The 14951-nt window shown below is 37.7% G+C and overlaps 1 long non-coding RNA gene across 2 annotated transcripts in view; it reads left to right on the top strand.

Moving 5' to 3' along the window:
• Nucleotides 1-14951, top strand: part of LOC125164590 (uncharacterized) — a 266111-nt gene that overhangs the window by 1034 nt on the left and 250126 nt on the right. The gene's annotated exons all lie outside the window — the stretch shown is intronic.

The raw sequence follows: 14951 nt of genomic DNA, 5'->3' as shown, positions 1-14951 counted from the left end.
GGTACATGTGAGTAGAGGTGGCAGAGTCATGGGACGCAATTATGTGGAGCAGCTTGCTCTTGGGCTATTTTAACAAGTCTCAGATGGTGACTGTTTTATCCTGGGTCCTGGAATGAGAAGACCAACTGAGCAGTGCCTTGCCTGGAGTTGAGATGTAGTTAAATTTAACATCTATGAGCAAGAAACATTTGTGGTAATAACTTATTGAAACTTGGAGCTGTTGTTACTTTGGCAAAGCGAACTAATATTATGAGAGTCAGGAGCAGGTATACCATGTGTTGTAGAATGAGGAAAGAGGGAAGTCCTGTACATGTAAAACACATCCATTGCTTTTCACTGGCTGTTTAGAGGATGTAATACTAGTTAGTCTCTTTCTCATGTCACTAACATCTTACAAAACCTAAGTTAACCTATTTCATTCTTTTTGCTTATTGTGAGGAAGGAGAAGAAACAGCATAACACAAGATACAGATAAATAACATCTATGTTAATATGATATCTTGAGTCCATCCTGTGGTAAGACATAGTTTACTCTGTTACATATTTTTTAACATGTCTCATACTTGACTGTGAGGTTCTAGCAACAGGTACTATTTCAGGCACTAAATTCATAGACTTTTAGAGAGACACAGTTGTTGACCTCAGAGAGGTCAGATCAGAGTTGATTGTCTCATTCTTGTTTAGGTATTGGGATATATAGTAGAGTACCATGGTTCATGAGAGACAGAGAGAGACAGAGATACAGAGAGAGAAATACATTTGTGTGGAAGAGCCAGAAGTCTCCAAGAGAGTATGATATGAGATCCAAATGCCAAAGAAGGAAAAGGAGTTGTCAAGACAGACTGAAGGGAAGGGATATGCAAAGATAGTGAATCATCAAGTACTACCTCATGGCTGAAGCATAGGACAAATGTGAGGTGATGGGGAGAAGGAGACATTGGCTCAGCTATGACAGGCTATTTATCAGATTGAGGACCTGGCCTTTATTTTATGTATAATAAAATGTCACTGGAGGAATATGATCAAAGTACTGACATGGTCAGAATTCAATTTTGCAAGTATCTTTTTTTTGTGAGAATGAAGAAAGGAAAATCTGGTAACACTGGTAAGAAGACTTTTAGAAGTATCTGTGTTAGTGTGGACAAGAAATGCTAAGATCCTGCATTAAAATCAATGGCTGTGGGATATGAGTATTTAAACTTATTTATAAGGTACACTTTGCTGAATTTTGTGAAGGTTGAGGTAGGAGTCACTTTCCCTAGGCAGTTAGATACATAGGAAAGTTATATTAAATATCTTAATGGGGGGGGGGGTGGGAAGAGAGAGAAACAGCCTAGTGTAATGATTTTGGACTCGACTAAGAAAGAATATCATTTATTAACTCTCTGGTTTTAATCATTCTTTTCTAAGTCTCAGTTTCTGCAACTATAAAATGCATACACTAAAGTACCTTTCTTACAGGGTTATGGTGAAAATTAAATGAGATGGGGCATAAAAATATTTTAATGTTGATTCTGAGTCATAATAGGGGATTTATAATTTTTTGGATGTGTCTTTTGCTCCTTATCTTTATTCATTCTGTAACATTGGCTGGGATAGAAGCTATGGGAGATTTGGGGTGAAAGAAAGGAAAGGGGACAAGTTCAATTTGAAAATCTAGAATTTGATTTTCTTGTAAGATATCCAGATAGAAGAATCTAGCAGATTGTCGGCAGTTCAAGGAGGTATCTCGTAGGTGATTTGTAATTCAAATCTGAGGCTAAGAAGAACCAATGGCGGTGGGGGGAGACAGATTATGTTAAAATTGATGCCACAGGTGTGAATGATAATTGCCAGTGAGAATGTATAGAAATAAGAAGAGAAGAGGGGCAAAGAGTTAAGATAGGAGGCTGAGGAGTAGCCTGACAATGGGTGGGTCATCAGCATAATTTTCTATAAAGCAAGGAAGACATTTTTAAAAGAAGGGATTTAATTATAGATAAATACTCCAGAAAGGATACAATAGACTGAAAAAATTAAATATAGAAAAAGAGAAGTTACATGACAGAAGCTAGATGTATTAAGCATGAATTAAAAGTGATTAAATAGAGAACAGTAATTTAAGGTATTTTTTTATGTTTATTTATTTTTGAGGGACAAAGTGAGACAGAGTATGAGCGGGGGAGGGACAGAGAGAGAGGGAGACACAGAATCCGAAGCAGGCTCCAGGCTCTGAGCTGTCAGCACAGAGCCTGTGGGATTCAAACGCACGAACCCGTGAGATCATGACCTGAGCTGAAATCCAATGCTCAACCGACTGAGCTACCCAGGCACCCCGGAGGTAATTTTTTTAGGACCCTCAAGTGTGAGGGGAAGAAGACTGCAGGTTCCCAGCTGCTTACTTAGTCTCCACTCTGTCCTTACTGAGTAACAGACCTTTGTTTATTTTTGGTCACAATAACATGCCCAGTTTAAATTCACATTTCCAAGCCTCTCTACAATTAGATGGCTAATGAGATACAATCACAAGTCAGTGGGTGGGGTTTCCAGGACAACTCTTAAAGGGCTGCCCCAGCTGGGAGCCATACTGTTGTTCCTCTTCACTTCCTCTTTCTGCCTTCCGGAAATGGGATGGAATGGCTGAGGCCAGAGCATCCGTCTTGGGACCTTGAAGAAAAGGTGAGAAAAATCTCAGGTACTTCAGCACTAATATTCTTGAACCAATGTCGTTAAATGTTTACTTCTGTTTTGTAAGAAGAATATGTATTTTAAGTCCCTGTTATTGGAATTGTTTTTAGCACTGAATGCAATTATAAACTGACAACGTGTGTTAGCTTGGTGACATGAAGTTAAATGAAGGAAAAATATATATGTATATTTATATAGACATATGTAAATACATATAAAAGTATTTTGTATATATATATATATATATTTTGAAACAATGGCTTACATGGTTTCCAACCTTCTTGAGGTTATTATATTTTTTAGATTATTTTACTATTCTTCCCTCAGTAGGGAACGCTGACACATCAGGAGCTATACTTAATAGATTACGCCCAGTAACCTCATTTACACCTGCACCTGATTGAAATGATTTTTGAGCAGATGCTCTAATGGGATGAAACTCTGGGGAAACTTAGGGGGGGGGGCCAATAAACCCATGAACAGATGCTTCTCATCACTGGTCATCAGAGAAAGGCAAATGAAAACCACAATGAGACATCTTTACACACCCACTAGAAGGGCTACACTGGAAAAGACTGACAATACCATGTGTTGGAGAGGGTGTGGGCAACTGGAAACTGGAAATCTTGTGAAATATATGACTCAGATACTTGGGAAAAAAGTTTGGCCAGTTTTTCTAAAGTTAAACTACACATACCATATGACCCAGCAATCCTATTCTTGTGTGTTTACCTAACAGAAATGAAAGTATATGGGGCACCTGGGTGACTTGGTTGGTAAAGGGTCTGACTCAATTTTGGCTCAGGTCATGATCTCATGGTCGTGAGTTCGAGCCCCGCAATGTGCTCTGTGCTAACAGCATGGAACCTCCTTGGGATTCTCTCTTTTCCCCTCTTGCCCCTCCCCTGCTCTTTCTCTCTCTCTCTCTCCCTCTTTCTCTCAAAATAAATAAAATAAATATTTAGAAGAAAATGAAAGCATATGTTTACACAATTATACAGAAATTTTCATAGCAGCTTTATTTATAATAGCCCCAAACTAGAAATAATGCATCAAGTGACAGGATATAGGAGTAGGTGAGTAGATAAACAAACTGTGTCACATCGTACATGAAATACTATCCCCAGTCAATGGCTGAGCACAGAGGAGATCTGGATTCAGTCCATTCCTAAGAGACACAGGCCTTCTCCAATGGGAGATTGCCTGAGGACACCTCTGGCTGGCCAAAGCTTTCTTGGAATTGCACTTTACAGTCTAAGAATCTCTTTTTACCCCCTCTTCCGGCATTCCACTTTTCTTTTACAGGTGTCAGAGCTGCATTGCTCTGCAGGCTCTCCACACCCTGAGTCCTCTCTCCTATATCCTTCACATTATTTCCCCTAAATCTCCTTCATGGCTAATCCTATCTTGGCACCTGTGTCCGGGACTATGTGAATTAAGACAATGATTGGGCTGGGTTGAGCTGAGGGTGGGGGATGAAGGAAATTTTGGAGTGATGAGAAAATTTAATATCTTTCTCAATGATATCTTTATCATTGGTGGTTATATTCATTTGTCAAAACTTGTTGAAATGTGCACTTAAGGCGAGCATATTTTATTCCTCAATAAAATTGATTACAAAAGAAATCCCAAATGGTGCCATGGTTTACTGGTCAGGTCAGGAGTCATCAGGTAACATGTTTTGCACAGATTACTAGGCAAAGGAGATAAGAAATCCGCATGGCACTTGTAAAAACATATTCTACACTTAGAGGTTGCATTTATAGATCTTTGGGAATCAGAAGTCTCCTTTCAAGGATAAGCCTATACTAGTAGTTCACGATGGTGACTTATTCATAAGTGGGCATGAAATGGTTCAATAACAAAAGACTGGATGGTGGTAGCAAGGGGAATATTTGGAAGAGACAGAGAAATTACCATTAAGTAATGGCTTTCTAAAAAAAAAAAAAAAGATACAGTTTTTTTGAGGTAGCTTTTAATCTGAAAATTATTTTTGCTCCCAATCTGGAATGGCCCCTGAATTTGTAACCACTGATGGTGCAGAGTGAGGTGGTATGTTGAGACAGCATCCAACATATTTTATAAAGTACAAACATTGGAGGGAAAAGGCTTTAGCACTTCTCAGTGCATTTAAATTTTCCCTTTCCTTGTCAGTCTTTTCCCCAGATTGTGACTTCCATGAGAAGCACAGGAGCTCTGTCCTTTCTCCCTGTTTCTAGATTAGCTAGCTCATCAAAGGCGAGCAATAGACTTTTACTGAATAGGTTATTTAATGAATAAATAACTTCCCATCCGGATCCTTCTTCTTATGAGGCAACTTCTCAAAACATTCCTTGTTCGTTTTCTTCCAGACTCAGCTGAGTACCTGTAATGACATGATTGTTTTATTGATCTTGTTTTTCTTCATTTACTGTTTATTTATTTTTACTACCAGGCTTTAGCCTTTACTACAAACAAAGGAGTCAGATCAAAAGAGGATCCTGCTATTATAATTGAGGCCAGAGAGCTTGTGTCTCACAACATCCCAAGTGCAGATGGTTTGTGGCATATAATTGAATTGTTAGGTTGCTCAATCTGAATGCAGTCTTTTCAAGGTGACTTACCACCTTGAACAATTAGAAATGTCAGAATGCATCCGATACAAGATTTTTCATTGTATACCTTTTAAGAATGGCACAGTGTGAAGAAAGCAATAGTTCTCTTTTTAAAAATAAACTTCTGGGGGCACCTGGGTGGCTCAGTCAGTTGAGTGTCCAGCTTTGGCTCAGGTCATGATCTCGCTGTTCATGGGTTTGAGCCCCACGTCAGGCTCTGTGCTGGCAGCTCAGAGCCTGGAGCCTGCTTTGGATTCGGTGTCTCCCTTTCCCTATGCCCGTCCCCCACTCGTGCTCTTTCTCTGCCTCTCAAAAATAAAGAAACGTAATAAAAAAATAAAAAAATAAACTTCTAATGTTAGAATACCTTTTGATTACAGAGAAGTTGCAAAGGTAGTACAGAGAGTTCTAGTATATATACCCTTTCACCAATTTCTCTGATTGTTAATGTTCTATATTACTATGGTACCTTTGTCACACTAAGGAAACAACATTGGTATATTACTATTATCTGAACTCCAGACTTATATGGATTTCACTAATTTTTTTCCCTAATATGCACTATCTATTCCAGGATGTCCCTGCAGGACACTGCATTACCTTTAGTCATCACGTGTCAGTCTCCTCAGGTTCTCCATCTTTCCTAGTTCTTTACGAATGTGGCAGTTTGGGGAGAATATTTTGTAGAGTGTTGCCTCGATGTGGGTTTGTCTAATGTCTTTGTCATGATTAGCCTGGGGTTATAGGTTTTGGGAAAAAGACGAGGGAGCTGAATTCTCATCACATCAGAGCAAGGCTACATGCCTTCACCATCATTTATTAATATGGTGTTAATCTTAATTACCTGGCCAAGGCAATGCTTGCCAGCTTTCCCTACTTTGAAGTTCCTCCTTGTCTCTGCTGTAGTTTCTCTCTTCTTTGGAAGCAAGTCACTCTTGTAGCCCACACTCAAATGTGGGGTGGGGCAGGGGGGCAATGTGAGCTCCACTTGCTGGAAAAGTGAGAATCCATGTAAATTACAAGAGATTCTTCTGTAAGAAAGGGTGGTCTTGGGGCACCTGGGTGGCTCAGTGGATTAAGCGTCCACCTCTTAATTTCGGCTCATGGTTCATGGGATCAAGCCCTGCATCAGGCTCTGTGTTGACAGCATGGAGCCTGCTTACAATTTTCTCTCTCCCTGTCTCTCTGGCCTCCTCCATTTTCTCTCTCTCCCTCAAAATAAATAAATAAACTTTAGAAAAAATAAAGAATTGTCTCTTCTTCCTCATTTGCTTACTTTATTACATCATTTATTTATATCAGTATAGACTTGGGATCTCTATTTTATGTTTTAGATTATCATCTAATACCAGGTATTTATTTTGTTGCTTAAATTGTTCCAGCTTTGGCCATTAGGAGCTCTTTCACCTTGGTTCCCTTGACAGACCCCATCCTTCTGTTCTCTGAGCACTGCCTTACTTTCTGGCACCCGAAGGTGCTTCTGGCCCCAGCTCTAGAGTCAGCCATTTCTCTGAAGAGCCCTGGTTCTTTCTATTGGAGAATGGTATCAGAACCCAAGATCATGGCACCAGGTAATAGTTCTTTTCTTAAGAGCACAATTATTGAAGTTTCAGTAGCTACTGATATACCAATATACCAATATATAAATGTATGCCTAGTATTAGCTAAAGGAAGAGTTTTATTTCATACATTAGATATATTTAACAGCGTTTTCTGTTTTGTATTATTTAAGTTCTGTTTACAGTTATTTGCTTTTGAATTCTTTTTTTTTTTTTAATAAATTTTTTTTTTCAACATTTATTTATTTTTGGGACAGAGAGAGACAGAGCATGAACGGGGGAGGGGCAGAGAGAGAGGGAGACACAGAATCGGAAACAGGCTCCAGGCTCTGAGCCATCAGCCCAGAGCCTGACGCGGGGCTCGAACTCACGGACCGCGAGATCGTGACCTGGCTGAAGTCGGACGCTTAACCGACTGCGCCACCCAGGCGCCCCTCCTTTTGAATTCTTAAAAGATGTATGGAATATTAGATTATGGCAGGTATGCCTTGGCAGCAAGAAACAACTTTTTTTTAAATTATTTTTTAAATGCTTTTATTTATTTGAGAGGCAGAGAGAGAGCACAAGCAGGGGAAGGGCAGAGAGAGAGGGAGACACAAAATTCAAAGCAGGCTCTAGGCTCTAAGCTGTCAGCACAGAGCCAGATGTGGAGCTCGAACCCATGAACCATAAGATCATGAGTGGAGCTGAAGTCACATGCTTCACCAACTGAACCACCCAGGAGCCCCCTTCCCCTCCCCCAACAACTGGTTTTTAAAAGAACTCATCTCTGGATTGATTCTTCTCCCAGCAAAGTTGTACAATTACTGTTAAACAGAGCAGAGGTCACTGGGTTGAAGAGCCCTGTTACATAGATACAAATACATTTATTTGGTGAATTTATCATATTTGGAGTTTGATATGTGCACTAGGGACTGATCCATCTTTCCCAAGTGGGCTTATGTTATTCAAGTTTGAGGAAATGGATACACCGCCATTAATTCTGATTTATTCATTTACAGTAAGAAATGCTATGGTAAGCAAACTTCCACTTCCCACCCACTACCCAAGCCCTCCATACTCTTTTCCCTAAAAGAGGCACTTTTCTGTTGTTCCTGTGTAATTGTGTCTCCTTGGGTAACTTATGTAACATCCATAAGTCCTTTTTTCCTTACCTGTAAAATGATTAAAAATAATACCACTTCAGAAGGTTGTTGTATGGGTTAAACAAGACAAAATACATCAATCTCTTAAAAAAAAAAAAACACTGGTGGGGGCACCTGGGTGGCTCAGTGGGTTAAGCATCCCACTTTCGGTTTCGGCTGAGGTCATAATCTCATGGTTCATGGGTTCAATCCTGGCATCAGGCTCCATGCTAATAGCATGGAAACTGCTTGGGATTCTCTCTTTCCCCCTCTGTCTGCCCCTCCCTCAATTACGTGTGCGCTCTCTCTCTCTCTCTCTCTCTCTCTCTCTCTCTCTCTCTCAAAACATATAAATAAACTTAAAAAGAAAACACTGATGAATATTAAGCATTTAATAAAGGTTAGCTACAGTCAGTAACTAGTGATATCCCAAACAACAGTTTAAAACTATAGTGAACATTGCAAATGCTGCAGCAACAATCTTCATTCTGGCTCAGTGTTGTCCTCTTAAAGTAGTGCAGATAAGCCATATCTATCTAGTGAATAGAGATATGTCAGGCTAAAATATTCATGTTGGAGGCTGAATTTTCTGCATCAATCATCATTGTTGATCATTAAATTCTCTTTTTTAAAAAAATACAAAACACATAAAAACTTTGAGCAGTTTTTCATAAACATTTATTCATGCTCAATATAAGTGTCTGATAGGGGTTGCCCAGTGTAGATTAGGTCCATTAAGATACTTTTGTGTTAGAAGACAGTGCTCATATTCATGAATTAATAAGTCTAGGTGTATCATTTTAATCTTATCACTTAAACCTTACAAATTGGCTTTTTTTTTTTTTTTGAGGCAGCTCTATTTGGAAATTGAATGACTAGCCTACAAAGCAATGGGGGTTGTAGCTGCAAATGGCCTTCCTCTAGTGCTGTGTCATAAATGCAGGGCTGTTATGAGAAAAGCCTTGACAGAATGTCATCCCCTTGGATTATGGGGCACATGGTAGTCTGTCATTTGGGTGCATTGTGCTAACATGTGTTAACATGACTATTTCTTTATAAAAAAATATGCACCAAAGATTATGCTCAATATCCATAAGTGTGTCTCAGTGGATCTTGAATTTTATCTGTTTAATTAGGCAGATATTGGCTCTTAGAATTATTAGTGCTCCAGGAGGACCCACCCAAGTGAAATCACCAATATCGCCTCCCCGTACAGTGGACTGTATCTCAAAGGCATATCTGTTCCAAAGAACAGAAGTTGTGGGGCACACAGCTGTGTCCTACAATTAAAAATTACTCATGCTTAGTGCTTTTGCTCTATTGCCCAAATTTAAACTCCTCTCCAGTTACGACTAATTTCTTCTGTTTTTAGTTTGATTTAAACCCTGAATTCAGGCCACCATGTATATTGGCAGATTCTGCTTTGACCCCTTGCCCATTCTGGCCCTCCCCACACTGAACTCCATCTTTGATTCTAACCATGTTCTCTGCCTTGTGTAGCTATTTGGACAGCAACTCCCTGTCTTTTACCCTTACTCGCTTTGGATTTCAGAAATTTAACTTTTGACTCCTGCTTAGAAATTATCCATGTCTATGTCCATAGTTTTGACCTTCTCGCCTTGGATGATACACTCGGGATCCATGATCTAGTTGTTCGAGTCACTCTGCACAGCTGAGTCTCACATGAGCACTGGACAAATAATGTTTCACATATTATACATGATGCAGGTGGTGTGGAATGTGGTTTTTCTTTTTGGAGAATCATGAACACTTTTTTTCCTGAAAAGACAGAGAAAAAACTACAAACTATGAAGGGACGCCTGTGTGGCTCAGTTGGTTGAACATTTGACTTTTGATTTCAGCTCAGGTCATGATCCCGCAGTTTGTGGGGTCAAGCCCCACATCGGTCTCTGTGCTACAAACTATGTTATTGGCAAATTTATTTTTTCATTTTTGAGATTTTTGTTAAAAGTTACACAGTGGTAAACATGGTAATTTATTATTTTATTTAAACAAAGATATTCTCTTCAATTCCTTTCCTTCTTATATTTTCCAAACTCACATAACTTCTAAAATGTTTGAAGTGATAGTTATTCTGATTTAAATTTTGATAGCATATAGATAATAAAAGCAGAAATGTGAAAAAAGTATATCTTTAAATCAATAAAATATAGTAAGATCCACTTTCTAGAATTGCTATAAGTATCATGAGTTTATGCATGTATTTATTTCACTCAGTGCCTTGAGCATGAAGTGTGTAATTAATTACCTATTGTCATTGATCTCATGAAATAAATCATACCATATGGCCTACAATATCCTTATTAAATCTTAAATCTTTAGCCTTATTAAATCTTAAATCTTAAAATCTTAAATTTTACTCAAAGTAGGATTTCTGATGTATCTATGATATTGATCACTTGTTACTAAAAAAGTATTAAATGTGTGAAATGTGTATGGCCCATACACATTATATATACATAGTACATATGCAGTAACAAGAAATGGAGAAAGTAAGCATACACTATATCAGGTGATAATAGGTACAGGAAAAGCAGGGTTGGGGACAAAGGAAGAAAACCAGAATGGGGTCCTATTTAATTTAGTTATTTTATTCTAAATCATTCCATTTATTCTTCTTTTTTAAGTTTTTATTTTAGAGCCACTTGGGTGGCTCAGTTGGTTGAGTGTCCGACTTCAGTGCAGGTCATGATCTCACAGTGTGAGTTCAAGCCTGCATCGGGCTTACTGCTGTCAAAGAAGAGTCCGCTTAGGATTTTCTATCCCCTTCTCTCTCTGCCCCTCTGCCACTCACTCTCTCTCTTTCTCAAAAAAACAAAAAACAAAACAAATCATGTAAGTTTTTATTTTAATTACAGCTAGTGAATACACAGTGTTATATTAGTTTTAGGTGTACAATTTAGTGATTCAACACTTCATACATCTTTCAGTGCTCATCTCCACAAGTGTACTCCTTCATCCCCATCACCTATTTCACCCATCTCTCCCTTCTGGTAATTATCAGTCTGTTCTCTATATAGTTAAGAGTGTGTTTCTTGGTTTTTCTCTTTTTTCCCTTTGCTCATTTGTTTCGTTTCTTAAATTCCACATATGAGTGAAATCATATGATATTTGTCTTTCTCTGACTGACTTATTTCACTTAGCATTATGCTCTCTAGCTTCATCCATGTATTGCAAATGGCAAGATTTCATTCCTTTTTTATGGTTAAATAATATTTTTTGGTGTGTGTGTGTGTGTGTGTGTGTGTGTGTGTGTGTGTATGTATACACAACCACTGCTTTTTTATCCATTTATCCATAAGTGGACACTTGGGCTGCTTCCATATCTTGGCTATGGTTAAATAACAGTGCTATAAAAATACATGTTGTATCCCTTTGAATTAGTGTTCTTTGTTTAAATAACCAGTAGTGTGATTGTTAGATCATAGGGTAGTTTTATTTTTAACTTTTTGAGGAAGCTCCATACTGTTTTCTATAGTGACTACACCAGTTTGCCTTCCCATGAACAGTGCACAAGTGTTCCTTTTTCTCCACATCCCCTCTAACATCTGTTTTGGTTTGTGTTGTTGATTTTAGCCATTCTGACAAGTATAAGGTGACATCTCATTGTAGTTTTGATTTGCATTTCCCTGATGGTGAGTCATGATGAGCATCTTTTCATGTGCCTGTGGGCCATCTGGATGTCTTTGGAGAAATGTCTGTTCATGTCCTCTGCCCATTTTTAAATTGGATTATTTGATTTTTGGATGTTGAGTTGTATAAATTCTTTACATATTTTGGATCTTAACCCTTTATCAGATATGTCATTTGCAAATATCTTCTTGCATTGAGTAGGTTGCCTTTGAGTTTTGTTGATTGTTTCCTTTGCTGTGCAGAAGCTTTTTATTTTGATGTAATCCCAATAGTTCATTTTTGTTTTTCTTTCCTTTGCCTCAGGAGACCTGCTTAGAAAAAAAATTGTTACAGCCAATGTCAGAGAAGTTACTGCCTACGTTCTCTTCTAGGATTTTTATGGTTTCTGATCTCACATTTAGGTCTTTGATCCATTTTGAATTTATTTTTGTGTTTGGTGTAAGAAAATGGTCCAGTTTCATTCTTTTACATGTTGCTGTCCATTTTTCTCCACCATTTGTTGAAAAGACTGTCTTTATCCCACTGGATATACTTACCTCTGTCGAAGATTAATTGACCAAATAATTGTGGGTTTGTTTCTGGGTTTTCTACTCTGTTCTATTGATCTATGTGCCTATTTTTGTGCCAGTATGATATTGTTTTGATTACTACAGCTCTGTAACATAATTTGAAGTCAGGAATTGTGATGCCTCCAGCTTGACTTTTTTTTTTTCTTTTCCCAAGATTGCCTTGGCCATTTGGGGTTTTCTGTGGTTTCCATAGAATTTTTAGGATTATTTGTTCTAATTCTTTGAAAAATGCTGTTGGTATTTTGATAGGGATTGCATTAACTGTATAGATTGCTTGTGGTAATATAGACATTTGAACAATATTGGTTCTTCTAGTGCATGAGCATGGGATATCTTTCCATTTGTGTCGTCTTCAGTTTATTTCATCAGTGTCTTATAGTTTTCAGAGTACAGGTCTTTCACCTCTTTGGTTAGGCTTATTCCTAGGTATCTTATCATTTTTGGTACAATTATAAATAGGATTGTTTTCTTAATTTTTCTTTCTGTTGCTTCATTATTGGTTTATAGAAATGCAACAAATTTCTGTACACTGATTATGTATCCTGAAAATTTGCTGAATTAGTTTATCAGTTCTAGCAGTTTTTTGGTTGAGACTTTCAGGTTTTCTCTATGTAGTACAGTATCATGTCATCTGCAAATAGTGAAAGTCTTACTTCTTCCATACCAACTTGGATGCCTGTTGTTGTTGTTGTTGTCTGATTGCTGTAGCTAGGAATTCTAGTACTATGTTGCATACAAGGGGTGAGAGTGGATATCCCTGTCTTTTTCCTGACCTTAGGGGAAAAGTTCTCAGTTTTTTTTTCCCATTGACTATGAAGTTAGCTATGGGTTTTTCATATATGGCCTTTATGATATTGAGTAATGTTCCTCTAAAGCCTACTTTGTTGAGGATTTTTATCAAGAATGAATGTTGTACTTTGTCAAATGCTTTTTCTGCATCTATTGAAATAATCTCTTATTGATGTGATGTATCACATTGACTTATTTGCAAATATTGCACCACCCCTGCGGCCCAGAAATAAATTGTATGGGGTCTTGTTTTCAAACATATCAGAAAAAGCCTCTTTGGTAAGGTGATATAAGTACAGATATCTGGTTGACATGAGAAAATAAGACTTGTGTTTATCTAAGGGCAGAGGTTTCTTATTTTGCTTTGGAGAAATGATATATCCAAAGCATACTATGATTCTTGAGGTAAAATGGGAAGTTCTGCATTGTCCAAGTCAATAAAAAGTTTACCCCTGTGCTTTCAAAACAAGAGAAAAAACCATTCAATTTTCCCTAAACATCTGTGACACATTGACTGACCCATGTCCAAGATTAATTTTCAAACAAACACTCTTAGATAACTGTGTTGCTAGGATACATATTCAACTTGGTAAGAAAGTTGTCTCTCAGATCATTGGCTTAAATTATTAGTGATCCAACAGATTAAAAAAAATTTTTAAATGTTTATTTTTGAGAGACAGAGAGAGGGAGAGACAGAGCCTCAGCAGGGGAAGGGCAGAGAGAGAAGGAGACACAGAATCTGAAGCAGACTCTAGGCTCTGAGCTGTCAGCACAGAGCCCGATGTGGGGCTCAAACTCGCAAACCACAAGATCATGACCTGAGCCAAGGTCGGATGCTTAATAGACTGAGTCATCCAAGTGCCCCTCTAACAGATATTTATTAACAGATTAAAATTAGTTTATATGATTGATATAGATTTTGTATCTATGAAACCAAAATAATAAATGTATGTGAAATATCTGGTCCCTTTGATGTTGTGTGTATATATATATATATATATTTTTTTTTTTTTTTTAAAGTTTATTTACTTTGAGAGGGGGTGCAGAGAGAGAGGAAGGATCCCAAACAGGGTCCATGCCCACGACAGAGCCTGATGTGGGGCTCGATCTCACGACCATGAAATCATGACCTGATCATGATCATGTCCCATCATTGGATGATCATGATAATTGGATCATGATGGTCTGAAATCAGAAGTCGGACGCTTAAATGACTGAGTCACCCAGGCACCCCTGTTGTTGTGTATCTTAATCTTATTTCATCATTAAAACCAAGTAGTCAGAAGACTGGTTAGAAAAAAAAAATGAGACATGCTCTATTGATTTTTTTATCAGAACAGTGCAATGGGAAGTTCCTAGGAATCATTGCCTTATTAACCTGTTGGTTCATCAAATTCTTAAATATTTATGAATCATGTAAAGATTATCATGTGAAGGTCATGGAATTCTAGCAAAAGCACTGTCATTAACTAGGTGTATGATCTGTGGAAACAGCCTCTTTCTGGGCCTCAGTTTTCTCACTAGTTCAAGATGATTTATTAGGTTCTTATGTATGCCAGGCTCCATGCTTGGTATTAGGGACACAGAAATGAACAAAAGAGCATTGTGAAGGAGACAGATATGCAAATAATTAAAACATGAATGTCAAAGTATACCAGTTTTCTGTTTAAAATAAAAACAGAATGCTAGTGATTAACCTGCCAGGGGAAATAGGATTAGAAAAATTTCAGAGGAGAGATGTTTAAGAATAAAAAAGAGTTAGTGTGACCAAAAAAAAAAAAAAAAGTAGAAACTCATCTTATATAACTCATTAAGGATAGTTTAAATTTTCATGATCTTCTCAATATACCTTTTGGACTTTTGGAGCAAGACACAGGGCTAGATGCTAATAATATCAACTAACCATTAAAAAGTGATATTCAGACACTTTGAAAACATCAAAAGCCTTGTAAATATAACTCTTCATCATATAGATATTTAAAAATTCTGTTTGGG

Source organism: Prionailurus viverrinus, chromosome B1 (assembly GCF_022837055.1).
Source record: "Prionailurus viverrinus isolate Anna chromosome B1, UM_Priviv_1.0, whole genome shotgun sequence".
NCBI lineage: Eukaryota > Metazoa > Chordata > Mammalia > Carnivora > Felidae > Prionailurus > Prionailurus viverrinus.
This window is presented reverse-complemented; position numbering and strand designations above follow the sequence as displayed.